The sequence below is a fragment of the Thalassophryne amazonica genome, chromosome 16, assembly GCF_902500255.1.
Source record: "Thalassophryne amazonica chromosome 16, fThaAma1.1, whole genome shotgun sequence".
Taxonomy (NCBI): domain Eukaryota; kingdom Metazoa; phylum Chordata; class Actinopteri; order Batrachoidiformes; family Batrachoididae; genus Thalassophryne; species Thalassophryne amazonica.
The window spans coordinates 74,758,417-74,778,471 of NC_047118.1; positions in this window are offsets into that span (position 1 = coordinate 74,758,417).

The window sequence follows — 20,055 nt, forward strand, 5'->3', positions numbered from 1 at the left end:
CAGTGCTGCTGTCCGCTACTGTGAGCCCACCCATGCTGCAACACGGTACTGTACGCCATTTCACACCTCCTGCCGGGCTCCATTGTTCTTCTAGAACTATAAATACTGCAAGATCGTTGCTTCACTTTATCATACTGGACTCATTATATGAGGACTGTTCACCCTGTTGCAAAGCTGACTGTTGTCGTTTCATAAAAGAGAGGGGGGGAGAGTGCGCACGAGACAGAGCGCTTTTATTTTAAGGAGTCTGATAGAGAGAAGACATTCTCTCTCTCTCTCTCTCTCTCTCTCTCTCTCTCTCTCTCTCTCTCTCTCTCTCTCTCTCTCTCTCTCTCTGTATCTGATCAGACCTGTCGCTGTGACTTTAAAATAAGGCCGTTGCGATTCGCACAGCAGCTGTGTCCCTAACTCTCATTTGGCTATTTGCACAGCAAGACTCTGGAAAAACTGCTTGGTTCAAATCCGAGCCTGACTGGAAAATCACTGAGGGCCTTTGGGCAAGGTCCTTAATCCCCTAGTTGCTCACGGTGTGTAGTGAATGCCTTGTATGGCAGCAGCCTGACATCAGTATGAATGTGAGGCATTGATGTGCAAAGTGCTTTGAGTGTCTGATGCAGATGGAAAAGCACGATATAAATGCAGTCCATTGAAAATTTATTTACCATTTAAGAGGTTTTACTTTGTCATCTGATGGCTAATAATCACATTCCTTTTGATCGCTTTGGGTGTAGAGTCAGACTCAGAGAATCAGACTTAGACATGCTTAGGGTTGGGTATCAAGAACCGGTTCTTTTCGGCCATCATTAAGAAATGATTCAATCTACTGACATCAATAGCCTTTTTGCTTAACAATTCCCTTATCAGTCCTTCAGAGTGGCCGTTGTTTTTGAGGGTGTTTGTCGGGAAAATGATCATTCCTCTACGTTGCTTACAGACCCTTCAGCAGCTCTGTAATCAACCGCTTCTGCAGCGCAACTCCACTTTGAAACTTGAACCAATGAAGCAGTGCTTTGATCCGCTGCTTTGTTGGTTCTTTGATTCACTGCTCTTCAGAAGTGGCAAGTCCACTTCTTAACCCCTCCCAAAGCCATTAAAATATGTCAATTGTGAGTCACTTTTGTGTGGATTAAAGTCACTAACTGGGACTCTTGTCTTGTTGCAGACAAGCAAAAAGAATCGTCCTCCATTCCGTTTGTACCGCTCCAAACATTGAGTCGCTCTCTGCCGAGACAGAATCTGGTCGGAATTAATAACTTCAAAGCAAATCACCGTTTAAATCAAATGACACCTCTTTCCAAACGTTGTAATACAGACAATAATGTACAATTGACTAAAATATTTTTTTTCCCTCCCAACATGAGACGTCCTGCGTTCTTTATGAATTACATTGATGCTGACATGTAGCACAGCCAGCTGCGAGAGCTCAGCTCAGAGGTATGGAGTGAGATTCATGCCAATAATGCCTGAAAGTAGGGACAGGACTGATCCGATCCCGGATCGGTATCAGGTTCCAATACCGACGTAATTCCCGTATCGGAAAATACCGATCCAACCCGTGACATTTTCCAATGCCACTGTGAATCCTCCCAACTGCTGTTGTTTGCTCTCTGCTTGTCTACTGCCGAACGGGAGGAGGAGAGGGGGAGATATTTGAAGCCGAGCTGTTTGAGAGAGCTCTCTTCCACAGTGTTCTAGCTGCGGTTAGCGGCAAATTTCTGCCCGGCTCTCAGCTTCAAATTGTCGGTTCATCGAGCACGGATTTTCCAAAAAAATAACCGAATTATTGCTGAAAATGTGCACTAAAAAGTTAGCCGCTTCTCTGTCCCGAGGCTGTAAAACACCAGCTCAGCATCCAGCCGAGGAGGAGCTGAACAGAGGGTCTGTCAGCTGAAAGGGGGAAAAGTCTCTATTAAAATCCTGCGTGTGAGCGTTGATGATGATGCACTAATTTTAGGGCCCCTTCACACATAGTGTGAAGTTTAGATGACGTTTGGATGAATATGGTGAAACAGCGCGAAACAGTTCGAATTTGCGCACCACAAAACATTGCGCCGACCGGCAGGCATGCACGATCCCGGTGTCTTTCGAGCAGGAACAGTGTGAGGTGCACCACACTGTGCCACTTATGTGGAAAAAAACAACAACAACAACAACAACAAAAAAAAAACAGCTGGTGCCTGTGGGACCACATTGCACTGCTTATGTGGAATAAATTAAAAAAAAGTAAAAAAAAACATACCACCCATGAGACTCAAACCTGTGCCTTCCAAAAGCTCTGAATGACAGTCAGAAACATTACCACTGAGCTACAGAGCTGTCGTTTGAAAGCTGCGGGAATCTGCCTCATATCAGGAAGGACATGGAAGTATTACAAAAAAAAATTAAAATCACACACCATATAAAAACAGGTGTTGTCCAGCTGTTGCCAAGAGTACAACTGTCCACACATTTTCTAAATGCCATGCAAGCGGTGTTAGATGTTTGTGTGTGTCACCTGGAATTTGGCCGAGACCTGCCACGAGAAGGTATGATGGGTTCACACAGCACATGCTCTGTATTTTGCACCGGTGTGTGCAAATAGTTGTAGTAACAGGTGTACGAAGTGTTGGAGGCAGGGACGAATTTACACAGTTTACGTACGATTCCTGCATCATGCGCACTTCGACCACACTTCGCACTACATGTGAAGGGGCCCTTACCGGTGAAAGGCTTCATGTTTCCAAAAGTTCAAAGTCTGCGCAGCACGAACACAGCGAGAGAGAAAGAAAAAGAGAGAGAGAGAAAACAAGAGACAGAACGAGAGGGAGACAGAGACAGAGGACTTAATTTTTGCTATTTAACACTTAAAAGTACTTCATTCTTTCACCAAAATGTGAAATCTAGGCTTTCATCTTAGATAAACCTTCTGACAAATTGTAGCTGAACTTTCAGGTCTTGTTGTGTGGGCCGCCGAAGAGGAGGTACTGCTGGCCCACCACCACCAGAGGGCGCCCTGTCTGGAGTGCGGGCTCCAGGCACCAGAGGGTGCTGTCGCCTCACAGGAGCAGCCAGGGTGACAGCTGTCACCCATTCACCTGAGACGAGACAGCTGATATCAATCAACAGGGAGGTATATCAGCAGGACGGCATCTCCACCTCATTGCCGAGATATCGCTTTACCAAGGAGGTAACGTATCCAGCCGATTATATCAACCTTAATTACCTTTTGCCTTTATACAGAGAGAGAGAAGAGCAGCAGGAAACAGTATTTGGATAAGTACTCACACTCCTGCACTTTAGTGTTTTCCTGACAAGAGGTGGAGGTGGTGTTCCACCCTGTGTGTTGCTGGGTGCAGCCGCACCCACACCTGACTGTTTCTGTTCCTTGCCAGCAGTACCGGATCCGACAAGCGGAGGCAGTGGCCACCTGGGGTTCGGGACTTGGCGGCTCCAGTATCCCCGGGGTTCAGTGGCAGAGGAAATCGGGTGGTTCCGGTTCGACTCGGACAGACGTCTCCTATCGTCGAGCCTGCCCACACGACACCTTTGGAATTCGGTTACTGCTGTATTTGTAATCTGTTGTGTTTGTTGTTGTGAGTTCACAACAGTAAAACCTTTGTGATTTGACTTCCTCCATTGTCCGTTCATTTGCGCCCCCTGTTGTGGGTCCGTGTTCCTACACTTTCCCAACAGGATATCTCGGCCACGTCATGGATCCCGAGGGGCGTCAACCTGGCTGTTGAACGGCCAATGGAAGAACACGGACGCGCAGGCGTCCGCAGAGGGGTAATCGGTGAGTTGCAGCGGATCCTCTCCGCTTGTCACGACTCGGTTAGATTTGATGACCGAGGCAGAACGTCCTCCTGAACGCAGGGTGGAGGCTCTCGCCGCGCAGGTGGAAGCGCGCCCCCCCGGGCGCCGCTGCGGCTCTCCCTCCCGTAGACCCTGTGCGTAACATTGACGTTCCACTGGTCGTTCAACGACCCCTTCCACCTTCCCCTGAAGCATACATAAGCCCCCCAGAGCCGTACTGAGGCTGTGTGGAGACGTGCGCGGATTTCCTTATGCAGTGTTCGCTCGTCTTCGCACAGCGTCCAGTCATGTACCGCGACCGATGCTAGCAAGGTAGCTTATGTACATAAACCTGCTTCGCGGCGAGGCACGCGCTTGGGCTACAGCGCTCTGGGAGCAAAAGTCACGGCTCCTTCAGACATATGATGGGTTTTGTGAGGGAGTTTCAGAACCGTGTTCGATCACCCCAATAGAGGAGAAACCGCTTCAACTGTGCTACTGTCGATGAGACAGGGGCGTCGGCGCGCAGCTGCCTATGCAGTCGACTTCCGCATCGCGGCTGCGAGGTCCGGCTGGAATAGCACTGCCCTCCGCGCCGCCTTTGTAAACGGACTGTCATTGGTTCTTAAGGAGCACCTGGTGGCTAAGGACGAACCGCGGGATTTAGACGGGCTCATCGATCTTGTCATACGATTAGACAACCGGTTAGAAGAACATCGGCGGGAACGAGACGAAGGGCGTGGCCGGGCACGCGCCGTCCCTCTCCCTTCCGGATCCGACCGCGCTCCGCCTTCCCCACGCTCCACGGCCCCTGCGCTCTGTGGGGCCACAGCTCCCCCTGCTGACGAAGCTAAAGACACAAGTAGGGCAACATTTAGGGCACCAGATGCACAGAGGAGGCAGGCCCACGGAGCTTGTTTTGTTTGTGGCTCGACAGAGCACCACGTAAGAGACTGCCCCGAGCGGTCAAACTCCAAACGCCCGCCCCTAGAGACAGGGCTAGGGGTGGGCCGAGACATTCACGTGGGACACACCCACATTGCCACACGACTCCCAGTCACGATCCTTTATGAGGACTCAACCCTGAAGGCCCCAGCACTGGTGGACACGGGCTCTGAGGGGAATCTGTTGGATAGCAGATGGGCTAGGGAGATAGGGCTCCCTCTGGTGGCGCTTACCTCGCCTGTACAGGTTCGGGCACTAGATGGCTCCCTACTCCCTCCGATCACGCATAAGACGCCACCTGTAACTCTGGTGGTGTCAGGGAATCACCGGGAGGTGATAGAGTTTTTTGTGACTCAGGCCACCTCCTGTGTGGTTTTAGGATTTCCCTGGATGTTGAAGCACAATCCCCGGATTGATTGGCCGTCCGGGGTAGTGGTTCAGTGGAGCGAGACCTGCCATCGGGTGTGTCTAGGTTCCTCGGTTCCTCCCGGCTCCCGAGCTAAGGAGGAAGTCAGAGTCCCGCCCAATCTGGGGGCGGTGCCGGTGGAGTACCATGACCTTGTCGACGTGTTCAGCAAGGATCTGGCGCTCACCCTTCCCCCCCACCGTCCTTATGATTGTGCCATTGATTTGGTTCCGGGCAGTGAGTTCCCGTCCAGCAGGCTGTACAACCTCTCACGGCCTGAGCGCGAATCAATGGAGACCTACATCCGGGACTCGTTAGCCGCCGGGTTGATCCGGAATTCCACCTCCCCGATGGGTGCAGGTTTCTTTTTTGTGGGTAAAAAAGACGGCGGTCTTCGTCCATGCATTGATTATAGGGGGCTGAACGAGATCACGGTTCGCAATCGATACCCGTTGCCCCTGTTGGATTCAGTGTTCACGCCCCTGCATGGAGCCCAAATATTCACTAAGCTCGATCTTAGAAATGCGTACCACCTGGTTCGGATCCGGAAGGGAGACGAGTGGAAGACGGCATTTAACACCCCCTTAGGGCACTTTGAGTACCTGGTCATGCCGTTCGGTCTCACAAACGCTCCCGCGACTTTCCAAGCGTTGGTTAACGATGTCTTGCGGGATTTCCTGCACCGGTTCGTCTTCGTATATCTAGACGATATACTCATCTTTTCTCCGGATCCTGAGACCCATGTCCAGCATGTACGTCAGGTCCTGCAGCGGTTGTTGGAGAACCGGCTGTTTGTGAAGGGCGAGAAGTGTGAGTTCCACCGCACATCTTTGTCCTTCTTGGGGTTCATTATCTCCTCCAACTCCGTCGCTCCTGATCCGGCCAAGGTTGCGGCGGTGAGAGACTGGCCCCAACCCACAAGCCGTAGGAAGTTGCAACAGTTCCTAGGCTTTGCTAATTTCTACAGGAGGTTCATTAAGGGCTACAGTCAGGTAGTTAGCCCCCTGACAGCCCTGACCTCACCAAAAGTCCCCTTCACCTGGTCGGATCGTTGCAATGCCGCGTTCAAGGAGTTGAAACGGCGCTTCTCGTCTGCACCTGTTCTGGTGCAGCCCGATCCTAGTCGCCAGTTAGTGGTTGAAGTGGACGCCTCGGACTCAGGGATAGGAGCCGTGCTGTCCCAGAGCGGGAAGACCGATAAGGTCCTTCACCCGTGTGCCTATTTTTCCCGCAGGTTGACCCCAGCCGAACGGAACTATGACGTCGGCAATCGAGAGCTCCTTGCGGTGAAAGAGGCTCTTGAGGAGTGGAGACATCTGTTGGAGGGAACGTCCGTGCCGTTCACGGTTTTCACTGACCACCGGAACCTGGAGTATATCAGGACCGCCAAGCGGCTGAATCCCAGGCAAGCCCGCTGGTCACTGTTCTTCGGCCGTTTTGACTTCTGGATCACCTACCGTCCCGGGACCAAAAATCAAAGATCGGATGCCTTGTCCCGGGTACATGAAGATGAGGTCAAAACGGAGTCGTCGGATCCCCCGGATCCCATCATCCCGGAGTCCGCTATCGTGGCCGCCCTCACCTGGGACGTGGAGAAGACCGTCCGGGAGGCCCTGACACGAGACCCGGACCCCGGAACCGGACCGAAGAACAAACTCTACGTCCCACCAGAAGGTAGGGCTGCAGTCCTGGACTTCTGTCACTGTTCTAAGCTCTCCTGTCATCCTGGGGTGCGAAGAACCGTGGCAGTCGTCCGGCAGCGCTTCTGGTGGGCGTCCCTGGAGGCCGACGTCCGGGGTTACATCCAGGCCTGTACCACCTGCGCCAGGGGCAAGGCCGACCACCGCAAGACATCGGGATTGCTACAGCCGCTGCCCGTGCCTCATCGCCCCTGGTCTCACATCGGCCTGGATTTTGTCACGGGCCTCCCGCCGTCCCAGGGAAACACCGTCATCCTCACGATAGTGGACCGATTCTCCAAGGCGGCCCACTTTGTGGCCCTCCCGAAGCTACCAAAGGCCCAGGAGACAGCGGACCTCCTGGTCCACCACGTCGTCCGTCTGCATGGGATACCATCAGACATCGTCTCCGATCGCAGTCCCCAGTTCTCCTCGCACGTCTGGAGGAGCTTCTGCCGGGAACTGGGGGCCACGGTCAGTCTCTCGTCCGGGTATCACCCCCAGACCAACGGGCAAGCAGAACGGGCCAACCAAGAGATGGAGCAGACCCTACGTTGTGTGACAGCCGCGCACCCGACGGCCTGGAGTACCCACCTGGCCTGGATCGAGTACGCCCACAACAGTCAGGTATCATCAGCCACCGGCCTCTCCCCTTTTGAGGTGTGTTTGGGGTATCAGCCCCCGTTGTTTCCGGTGGTTGAGGGAGAGGTCGGTGTGCCCTCGGTCCAGGCCCACCTACGGAAGTGCCGTCGGGTGTGGCGTGCCGCCCGTTCTGCTTTGTTGAAGGCCCGGACGAGGGCGAAGAACCATGCAGACCGGCGGCGGACCCCGGCTCCTACGTATCGTCCTGGGCAGGAAGTGTGGTTGTCCACCAAGGACATTCCCCTACAAGTGGACTCCCCAAAACTGCAGGAACGATACATTGGTCCGTTTAAAATTCTCAAGGTCATCAATCCTGCCGCAGTGAGGCTTCAGCTCCCGGCCTCACTGCGGATTCATCCAGTGTTCCATGTTTCCAGGATAAAACCTCATCACACCTCACCCCTCTGCACTCCGGGTCCGGCACCACCTCCTGCCCGGATCATCGACGGCGAGCCGGCTTGGACTGTACGCCGGCTCCTGGGCGTCCGACGGATGGGCCGGGGTTTGCAATATCTGGTGGACTGGGAAGGGTACGGCCCCGAAGAGCGCTCCTGGGTGAAGAGGAGCTTCATCCTGGATCCGGCCCTCCTGGCCGACTTCTACCGTCGCCACCCGGACAAGCCTGGTCGTGCGCCAGGAGGCGCCCGTTGAGGGGGGGGTCCTGTTGTGTGGGCCGCCGAAGAGGAGGTACTGCTGGCCCACCACCACCAGAGGGCGCCCTGTCTGGAGTGCGGGCTCCAGGCACCAGAGGGCGCTGTCGCCTCACAGGAGCAGCCAGGGTGACAGCTGTCACCCATCACCTGAGACGAGACAGCTGATATCAATCAACAGGGAGGTATATCAGCAGGACGGCATCTCCACCTCATTGCCGAGATATCGCTTTACCAAGGAGGTAACGTATCCAGCCGATTATATCAACCTTAATTACCTTTTGCCTTTATACAGAGAGAGAGAAGAGCAGCAGGAAACAGTATTTGGATAAGTACTCACACTCCTGCACTTTAGTGTTTTCCTGACAAGAGGTGGAGGTGGTGTTCCACCCTGTGTGTTGCTGGGTGCAGCCGCACCCACACCTGACTGTTTCTGTTCCTTGCCAGCAGTACCGGATCCGACGAGCGGAGGCAGTGGCCACCTGGGGTTCGGGACTTGGCGGCTCCAGTATCCCCGGGGTTCGGTGGCAGAGGAAATCGGGTGGTTCCGGTTCGACTCGGACAGACGTCTCCTATCGTCGAGCCTGCCCACACGACACCTTTGGAATTCGGTTACTGCTGTATTTGTAATCTGTTGTGTTTGTTGTGTGAGTTCACAACAGTAAAACTTTGTGATTTGACTTCCTCCATTGTCCGTTCATTTGCGCCCCCTGTTGTGGGTCCGTGTTCCTACACTTTCCCAACAGGTCTCCTTTTTAAGAAAATCCTTGTATAAAATCAACAATAATGAGAATAATATTAAAGCAAAGGGAAAAGTATCCAAATTCAGGTATCAGGATTGGATCAGAAGTGAAAAAAAATATGGATTGGTGCATCCCTATCTGAAAGGAAATGCTTTTGACAAAAACTACAGATTTTATTTATTTCTATTTATGTCCAGAGATCAAGGATCCACCATGTAGAGTTTATTTATGTCCAGAGTTAAGGATCCAGTGACCAATTTCATATTTATTTACAAAGACTCAATAAAATGTTGTTGACGTAGAAAACATGTAAAGCCTACTTTCAGTACACAGAAAATTCACAAGAGGTATCGATATTGATCAAATCTTATCAATATCCATCCCTAGATGTGCTGCTGTTGCACTCTGATCGCTCCCCCCGTCTTTCATTATGAAATAATGCTGAATTTATGTACAAATGATTGTCATACAAAAGTTTCAGATATCTGTTTTAATTTCAGTTTTAAGCAGAAACGAGGTGATAATCGCTGAATTGCTGCTGACACTCCGAAATGACATGTGCAGTGAAGGCAGGGCAGATCGATTTTTAGGGGGAGCTGTTCAGTCGGCGGCACTGGCTTTGACACATATGGCGTGAGTCTGGTCCATACGTTGGTTGTAATTTAATGTCCAGTACTGGCAGGTCCTGTGCAAAGGGAGTACAGCGTTGGCTCCTACTCCAGTCCCATGTTTGCCATCCAGACATTTGAATACACACACACTCACACACACACACACTCACATACACACACAGAGGCCACCTGGCTATTATCTATCTATAAAGCAAGAAACCTCTGTGTGAGTGCAAGTATGTGGCTCACATATCTCTCTGTTTGTCAGATTGGCCTCAGCTTTATACGAGGTCTGTGGGAAAAGTATCCGACCTTATTATTTTTTTAAAAAACCATATGGATTTGAATCACGTGTGATTACATCAGCCAAGCTTGAACCCTCGTGGGCATGCGTGAGTTTTTTCACGCCTGTCGGTGACGTCATTCGCCTGTGAGCACGCCTTGTGGAAGGAGTGGTCCAGCCCCCTCGTCGGAATTCCTTTGTCTGAGAAGTTGCTGAGAGACTGGCGCTGTGCTTGATCAAACTTTTTCCAAAAACTGTGAGGCACATCTGAGTGGACACCATTCGAGAAATTCAGCTGGTTTTTGGTGAAAATTTTAACGGCTGATGAGAGATTTTGGATTGTTTCTATCGCTGTAAGGACTTCCCACGGAGCGGGACGTCGCGCAGTGCTCCGAGGCGACGTCGTCATCCTGTTTCAAGATGAAAACCTCCAAATTTAAGCCTCTGTTGACCCAGGACGTTGTGAGAGAACAGAGAACTTTCAGAAGAGGTCGGAATCAGCAGTTTATCCGGACATTCTACTGTTAAACGAGATTTTTTTTAATGAAAGACATGCGGACGGATTGGCGCGTCGGCTCACAGCCGGCACGGCGCGCCTGCCACAGGAAAAACACCTCCGTTGGAAGCCTTAAGGACAAGTTGGAACATGCCCTGCTGTTAAACAATTTCTCAGATACTCACTCAACTGAAAGCCAGCAAAAGCCACCTGGATTTTACAAATGGTTATCAACACGGAGGTGTTTTTCCTGTGGCGGGCGCGCCGCGCCGGCTGCGAGCTGACACGCCAATCCGTCCGCACGTCTTTCATTAAAAAAATCTCCTTTAACAGTGGAATGTCCGGATAAACTGCTGATTCCGACCTCTTCTGAAAGTTCTCTGTTCTCTCACGATGTACTGGGTCAACAGAGGTTTAAATTTGGAGGTTTTCAGCTTGAAACAGGATGACGATGTCGCCTCGGAGCGCTGCGCGACGTCCCGCTCTGTGGGAAGTCCTTACAGTGATAGAAACAATCCAAAATCTCTCATCAGGCGTTAAAATTTTCATTGAAAACCAGCTGAATTTCTCGAATAGTGTCCACTCGGATGTGCCTCACAGTTTTTGAAAAAATTTTGATCAAGCACAGCGCCAGTCTCTCAGCAACTTCTCAGACAATGAAAATCCAATGAGGGGGCTGGACCACTCCTTCCACAAGGCGTGCTCACAGGCGAATGACGTCACCGACAGGCGTGAAAAAACTCACACATGCGCACGAGGGTTCAAGCTTGGCTGATGTAATCACACGTTATTCAAATCCATATAGTTTTTTTTTAAAATAAAACTGTCGGTTTCTTTTCTAATAGACCTCGTATGTCTTGCGCATGGCACGATGATGTGCAGCCTTTATTATGAAAATTTTGTGGAATAATTTTCAAAATCTCTATTTTCATTAGAGGGTTGGCCCACTCGCAAGAATATTATTCATAGGATACTTCTGGTAGTACTTGTATGTGAATTTTCATCCAATCAGAAAGTCAATAGCCACTACATCATTCACACGGTTAACATATGATTAACATACCAATGCACATGCGTCGAAAGGTGAACAATCACTGGCCACCACTTCAAGCTGCGTCAATGCAATGCATTGTGAGTAAAATATACTGATAAATAAATGTGTCCTTATTCTGCAGATTCCAGTGCTTTATGCTACTGCTGTAGTGACCATGTTGAAGTTTCTTAGAGCTTGTAATATAGATATCAAATACGGTGCAAATAGAAAGTATTCACAGCGCTCCACTTTTCCACATTTTGTTTTGTTACAGCCTTATTCCAAAATGGAGAAAAATCTTTTTTTTCCTCAAAATTCTATTCACAACACCCCATAATGATATCATGAAAAAAGTTTTTATTTGGGGGGCTAATTTATTAAAAATAAAAAAAATAAAAAATCACATGTACGTTCATTTTCACACCTTTTGCTCAATACTTTGCTGATGCACATTTGGCAGCAATTACAGCCTCAAGTCTTTTCAGAATCAGAATCAAACTTATTGCCAAGTAAGTTTGCACCACAAAATCATATATAATACTATATGAGTACTAGAGTCTGCAGTTGCACTGAGACACATCCTGGCTCAGAGGCGTGGTCACCGTTTTGAAGCCACCCGGCTTCAAAACTCAGTGGCGAGCATGCACAGTCACTCATAGAGTCTCACCAAGAAACAGCTGGAAAATGCTGGAAAGCTGCGCGTGTTGGCTGTGCCACAACTGGAGAGGGAGACAACATGTCCTTCCATAAGTAATTAGTTTGGTTGTTTTTGATTACTTTCTCAGTGACTTTTTGGCGATAAACTAGTGTATCTTGCAGAGCGTCATGCCTGTGCAATGCATGAATATGAAGTAACCGTGTATATCAGCCCAGTCTCACGTTTTTTTTTTTTTGCGTGCTCCTGTCACAAAATGAGTTATATTTTCGTGACAGGGTTTTCTTTAACTCACTATTACTAACCCTACTCCTACCTCCAACCCTAACCTTAACCATAACCTAATCCTACTCTTTCCCCCAACCCTAACCATAACCACCCTGACCCCCCGCTTCACTTTTAATTTCGTACAGCCATCACGGAATAAATGAGGATGAATTTGTGCTGCCGTGACGAAGATAAGGCGCTTTTCGTCACAATATCACAAACCAATAGATTAATGTATATTTCGTGCTCCTGAATCACAACATGGCGTGAGACAGGATTGTGTATATACGATATTGCCTGGTAGTGCCTGGAATAAAATGTGACTCATCAACGAAAGAACTGATTGTTTTTACTGTAACTTCTGAGGAGCTTGTACTCAGTCTGAGGATTTAGGGCCTTTTCATACATAGCATAAATAAGTAGGAATCAGGGTGAATCATGGTGAAACAGCCTGCACGAAAACATCGAGCCGACGTCGGGAGAGACACACGGTCAGGCAGGCATGAATGAGCGGGTACACAGTGCGAGCAACTGGAGCATGTATAACCACATCGCGCAGCTGCTGTGGAAAAAAAACATGCCACCCACAGGATTCGAACCTGCAATTTACAAAAGCTCTGATTGCCAGCCAGAAACTTTACCACTGTGCTACCATCACTGTCCTATAAAAGGTGCGTAAAATGCCCGAAATCAACAAGGAGATCAATGTATTTTAAAAAAATAAAACCACACACCATAAAAAACACTGCATTTTACTGAATCCCTCTTATCAAGTGAACAATACAAGTATGAATCGTCTGTTCCTCTGTAGATGACTCATGGTCACAGACAAACAATCATGACATGGCATGAATCAAGCAGTGCACTCTTATCATGTCCACATCTGCTGGCCCAGCGTGTCCAGCCGACCCCATGCATGCCCGGCCCAACACGCATGTCCTATAGATGGTGCGCCGCAGGACAGACACAGAATCATGTGGAACAGAGCTCACGTGGGTGACGTGACATTCAGATCGCCTGCTGTGTGTTATGATCTGATGGTCCGTTTCACCTGGGGCAGCCTGTCAATGTGTCCACCGTGCGCTTACTCACTGCATCCTGTCACAACAACGATATATGTTTTTATGTATGTCCACGTGAGGACAGCAAGCAGACACATGCGTGTCATAGTTGACAGTTGTTAGATCACGTCTGTCCAAACACAGTACATGTTGCCCAACTGGGGCATCCAGAACCAGAGATCTCAACAGCAGCTGCTGTCAGCGGACACACCCCCATGTCCGTCCAGTGCACACACCAATGTGTCACTCTGTTTCTGTGTTATGTGATCAATTTGTTTTAGTTATTTGTTATGTAATTGTGTATGTAGGTAGTGTAGTACTTATTAACATACCTGTCCTGGATGTGGTCTCTGTGTTTGTAATGTTACAAGTCGCAGGGTTCTCCCCAGAAATCTTTAGTATAACGGTGCTGTTGGGAACTATCACCGCACGCAACACTTCCACTTGGGGTCCTATCCGACCTTGTGTCCAGAAGCCAAAAATTAAAATCTTTTAGTCCTGTTTCTGGTCTAATTCTGTGCTGAATTGTTGATTTGTTAAATTAATCTAAAATGTTTGTGTTTCATTGACACACTTTATGTTCCGAATGTGCAATAAACTTATTTTAAAGAAAAAATAATGTACAGAAAAACAATTTAAAATGTGGGAGATTCCAGATTTTTTTACACATTTCCCTGCAAAATTTTCAATTTGAAAAGTTTGAATTTTCAAGTCACAATATCACCAGGCTGGGGGCATTCACTGTGAAAATCTCACCTTGTCCTTGTGATTCAGTTTTTGACACCCCTCTGCATTGTCAAAAAATAAAATAAAAATAGAAAAACAAAAGGTCCAGCTTTCCTCTAAGAGTCAGCAGGTGCATTTCTGGAAAACATGCTCTGCATTTTACTCTGCATTTGTCGGCATTTCTCAGAGTGTGATGTACGTTTTAGAAAAAGCAGAAACATCCCGATGGCTGACAGACAGTGAAGAAATGAACACTGCTTCATCCGATAACTAAACTAAGCTTCTGAGCTTTCATTTGAAAGTGAAGGTTCGGATTTACAGAGGCTGTACAGAGAGACAGGAGGTGACACACTTCACCCTAAAACTATTAATTTTTTCAGAGTCTGTCGGATTTTGGATTCTAACGTGTGGTGATGCTGCTGTTTGTGTCGCTGGACACTATTTTTGTTCCGCCATGAGCGTGCACACAGAATGTCTCCATTTTTGGTGGAGCATACTTTGGAAATCACAACTGGATGACTGTTCAGGGTTTTTTTTTTCCTTCTTCTCAGTGGAGCTGGTAAGGTTTATTTTTTTATTTTGCTTTGAGTGTCTGTCTTGATGTGAGACTGTTCTGTAACGGAGCAGCGCACAACCACACTCGCGCAATGTGCACGCGCACTAAGTTTTTGCACAGTGGAAAGCGGCTGCTGTTTTTTCCGTGACTGCAACAAAATGAACAGTTATCACTTAAAATAATGATTCATCATAACACAATATCACACTTATGTGAATTTTGTAATTAATCTCTGGTTCCATTTTTTATTGACAGCAGCATTCAAGTGCGCGCTGAGATGTTTTCCTCTAAGAAACGCTGTCGGAAACACTCTGAAATGTTTTGATTTTACTGTGACATGCTCTTTAAAACATAGAAAAATGGAAATAATGCTCGCCGCTCTCCAGCCCCAAATTCTCAAAGTGTGTCTCGGTATCTGAATAATTTCGAATTCCGTTCTGCCATTTTCTTATTAAACGCCTCCCTGTTCACTGTCACAGAGGCTGCAGTATCATTCTCATCCTCTGATCTGATCGATCCTGCGACAGACAGCGTTGATCGAGTTGGCTGTGCACCTGTCTCCGTGACGCTCTGTGCCGGCATGCCTCTTCCCCAGCCAGGACAGCGATCACTGCGCCCCGCACGGGCTGTGGTCCTGCCAAGATCAATCAATCAATCAATTTTTTTTATATAGCGCCAAATCACAACAAACAGTTGCCCCAAGGCGCTTTATATTGTAAGGCAAGGCCATACAATAATTATGTAAAACCCCAACGGTCAAAACGACCCCCTGTGAGCAAGCACTTGGCTACAGTGGGAAGGAAAAACTCCCTTTTAACAGGAAGAAACCTCCAGCAGAACCAGGCTAAGGGAGGGGCAGTCTTCTGCTGGGACTGGTTGGGGCTGAGGGAGAGAACCAGGAAAAAGACATGCTGTGGAGGGGAGCAGAGATCGATCACTAATGATTAAATGCAGAGTGGTGCATACAGAGCAAAAAAAGAAAGAAACAGTGCATCATGGGAACCCCCCAGCAGTCTACGTCTATAGCAGCATAACTAAGGGATGGTTCAGGGTCACCTGATCCAGCCCTAACTATAAGCTTTAGCAAAAAGGAAAGTTTTAAGCCTAATCTTAAAAGTAGAGAGGGTGTCTGTCTCCCTGATCTGAATTGGGAGCTGGTTCCACAGGAGAGGAGCCTGAAAGCTGAAGGCTCTGCCTCCCATTCTACTCGTACAAACCCTAGGAACTACAAGTAAGCCTGCAGTCTGAGAGCGAAGCGCTCTATTGGGGTGATATGGTACTACGAGGTCCCTAAGATAAGATGGGACCTGATTATTCAAAACCTTATAAGTAAGAAGAAGAATTTTAAATTCTATTCTAGAATTAACAGGAAGCCAATGAAGAGAGGCCAATATGGGTGAGATATGCTCTCTCCTTCTAGTCCCCGTCAGTACTCTAGCTGCAGCATTTTGAATTAACTGAAGGCTTTTTAGGGAACTTTTAGGACAACCTGATAATAATGAATTACAATAGTCCAGCCTAGAGGAAATAAATGCATGAATTAGTTTTTCAGCATCACTCTGAGACAAGACCTTTCTGATTTTAGAGATATTGCGTAAATGCAAAAAAGCAGTCCTACATATTTGTTTAATATGCGCTTTGAATGACATATCCTGATCAAAAATGACTCCAAGATTTCTCACAGTATTACTAGAGGTCAGGGTAATGCCATCCAGAGTAAGGATCTGGTTAGACACCATGTTTCTAAGATTTGTGGGGCCAAGTACAATAACTTCAGTTTTATCTGAGTTTAAAAGCAGGAAATTAGATTAATCCATGTCTTTATGTCTGTAAGACAATCCTGCAGTTTAGCTAATTGGTGTGTGTCCTCTGGCTTCATGGATAGATAAAGCTGGGTATCATCTGCGTAACAATGAAAATTTAAGCAATACCGTCTAATAATACTGCCTAAGGGAAGCATGTATAAAGTGAATAAAATTGGTCCTAGCACAGAACCTTGTGGAACTCCATAATTAACTTTAGTCTGTGAAGAAGATTCCCCATTTACATGAACAAATTGTAATCTATTAGACAAATATGATTCAAACCACCGCAGCGCAGTGCCTTTAATACATATGGCATGCTCTAATCTCTGTAATAAAATTTTATGGTCAACAGTATCAAAAGCAGCACTGAGGTCTAACAGAACAAGCACAGAGATGAGTCCACTGTCCGAGGCCATAAGAAGATCATTTGTAACCTTCACTAATGCTGTTTCTGTACTATGATGAATTCTAAAACCTGACTGAAACTCTTCAAATAGACCATTCCTCTGCAGATGATCAGTTAGCTGTTTTACAACTACCCTTTCAAGAATTTTTGAGAGAAAAGGAAGGTTGGAGATTGGCCTATAATTAGCTAAGATAGCTGGGTCAAGTGATGGCTTTTTAAGTAATGGTTTAATTACTGCCACCTTAAAAGCCTGTGGTACATAGCCAACTAACAAAGATAGATTGATCATATTTAAGATCGAAGCATTAAATAATGGTAGGGCTTCCTTGAGCAGCCTGGTAGGAATGGGGTCTAATAAACATGTTGATGGTTTGGATGAAGTAACTAATGAAAATAACTCAGACAGAACAATCGGAGAGAAAGAGTCTAACCAAATACCGGCATCACTGAAAGCAGACAAAGATAATGATACGTCTTTGGGATGGTTATGAGTAATTTTTTCTCTAATAGTTAAAATTTTGTTAGCAAAGAAAGTCATGAAGTCATTACTAGTTAAAGTTAATGGAATACTCAGCTCAATAGAGCTCTGACTCTTTGTCAGCCTGGCTACAGTGCTGAAAAGAAACCTGGGGTTGTTCTTATTTTCTTCAATTAGTGATGAGTAGAAAGATGTCCTAGCTTTACGGAGGGCTTTTTTATAGAGCAACAGACTCTTTTTCCAGGCTAAGTGAAGATCTTCTAAATTAGTGAGACGCCATTTCTTCTCCAACTTACAGGTTATCTGCTTTAAGCTACGAGTTTGTGAGTTATACCACGGAGTCAGGCACTTCTGATTTAAAGCTCTCTTTTTCAGAGGAGCTACAGCATCCAAAGTTGTCTTCAATGAGGATGTAAAACTATTGACGAGATACTCTATCTCCCTTACAGAGTTTAGGTAGCTACTCTGCCCTGTGTTAGTATATGGCATTAGAGAACATAAAGAAGGAATCATATCCTTAAACCTAGTTACAGCGCTTTCTGAAAGACTTCTAGTGTAATGAAACTTATTCCCCACTGCTGCGTAGTCCATCAGAGTAAATGTAAATGTTATTAAGAAATGATCAGACAGAAGGGAGTTTTCAGGGAATACTGTTAAGTCTTCTATTTCCATACCATAAGTCAGAACAAGATCTAAGATATGATTAAAGTGGTGGGTGGACTCATTTACTTTTTGAGCAAAGCCAATAGAGTCTAATAATAGATTAAATGCAGTGTTGAGGCTGTCATTCTCAGCATCTGTGTGGATGTTAAAATCGCCCACTATAATTATCTTATCTGAGCTAAGCACTAAGTCAGACAAAAGGTCTGAAAATTCACAGAGAAACTCACAGTAACGACCAGGTGGACGATAGATAATAACAAATAAAACTGGTTTTTGGGACTTCCAATTTGGATGGACAAGACTAAGAGACAAGCTTTCAAATGAATTAAAGCTCTGTCTGGGTTTTTGATTAATTAATAAGCTGGAATGGAAGATTGCTGCTAATCCTCCGCCCCGGCCCGTGCTACGAGCATTCTGACAGTTAGTGTGACTCGGGGGTGTTGACTCATTTAAACTAACATATTCATCCTGCTGTAACCAGGTTTCTGTTAGGCAGAATAAATCAATATGTTGATCAATTATTATATCATTTACCAACAGGGACTTAGAAGAGAGAGACCTAATGTTTAATAGACCACATTTAACTGTTTTAGTCTGTGGTGCAGTTGAAGGTGCTATATTATTTTTTCTTTTTGAATTTTTATGCTTAAATAGATTTTTGCTGGTTATTGGTAGTCTGGGAGCAGGCACCGTCTCTACTGGGATGGGGTAATGAGGGGATGGCAGGGGGAGAGAAGCTGCAGAGAGGTGTGTAAGACTACAACTCTGCTGATGAAACAAAAAATGCAGAGATCCTCCTGTGATCAACGCTTGCATTTTGTCATGGTTTGTGTCATCTGGATATAAACAGGATAAAATAAAGAGCTGAAGTTGTTTATGCGAAACTTCCTGCAAAAGCGGGTTTGCGCGCCGTTACATTACCACCAAGTTGTTGTTGTTCATTCAGCTGCTCCCGGTTTTTGTTCGGGGTCACCACAGCTGATACAGCCAGATCCGCATTGGTAATTGGCACAAGTTTTACGCCGGATGCCCTTCCTGACGCAACTCCAGTTTCACCTGGAGAAACACTCATAGTCGCTGGTGTTCCAAGGAGGTCTCCCATCCAAGTACTAACCAGATCCTGCTCTGCTTAGCTTCTGAGATCTGACGGGATCAGGCTGACACAGAGCACCACCAAGTCTCCCGCTAAAACATCATGAGGTGACACTACACTATAGCAGCACTAGATGGCAGTATAATAGCGTGGCACCATTGTTCCATTGTCTGGGGAGAACCCACTGAACTCTAGTTCAGTGGGAGAACTCTGCATCGTGTGCACTGAGCCGTCATCCAGCTGTCAGTGTGCTGTGATCAGCTGACATGCAGCTCCCTTTGTGAGACACATGCACCACATGTGTTGCTTTGTGCTTGTGCTTTGTTGCTTTGTGCCCCCACACTTGTGGGAGCACTTAGACAAATTTCACATCCAGCTCGAAAGTGATTGTCTGCTCACTGTTTTGTGCTAACAGCATGAATGGCCACACATTTTCTAAGTGTCAAGCGAGCGTTGGTGGATGTTCATGTGTGTCACTTGGAATTTGGCTGACACCTGCCACGAGAGGGATCAAATGGGCTCTCACAGGGCACTCTCTGTCTTTCAGCCGCTGGTATGCGCGAAAAGTTGTAGCAACAGGTGTACGAGGCGTTGGAGGCAGCTACGATTATCCACGAACGGATTGCCATTCCTCCTTCGTGCACTAGTCGGCTTAAATCGTGTTATGTGTGAAGGAGCCCTTAGAAACCACTTGGAATGGAATTTTACTCAAAGCTGAATTAATTCAGTATGATACAAAAAATAGATTTACCATGTGGAATTAATTAAAGTGGTCTGCAGACCAGAGAATTTTGTTTCCCGTGGTCTGAGAGTCCTTCAGGTGCCTTTCAGCAAACTGCAGGTGGGCTGCCATGTGCCTTTTACTAGGGAGTGGCTTCCGTCTGGCCACTCTACCATACAGGCCTGATTGGTGAATTGCTGCAGAGATAGTTTCCTTCTGGAAGGTTCTCCTCTCCCCAAAGAGGAATGCTGGAGCTCTGACAGAGTGACCAATGGGTTCTTGGTCACCTCCCTGACTAACGTCCTTCTACCCCAATCACTCAGTTTAGACGGGCAGCCAGCTCTACGAAGAGTCCTGGTGGATCT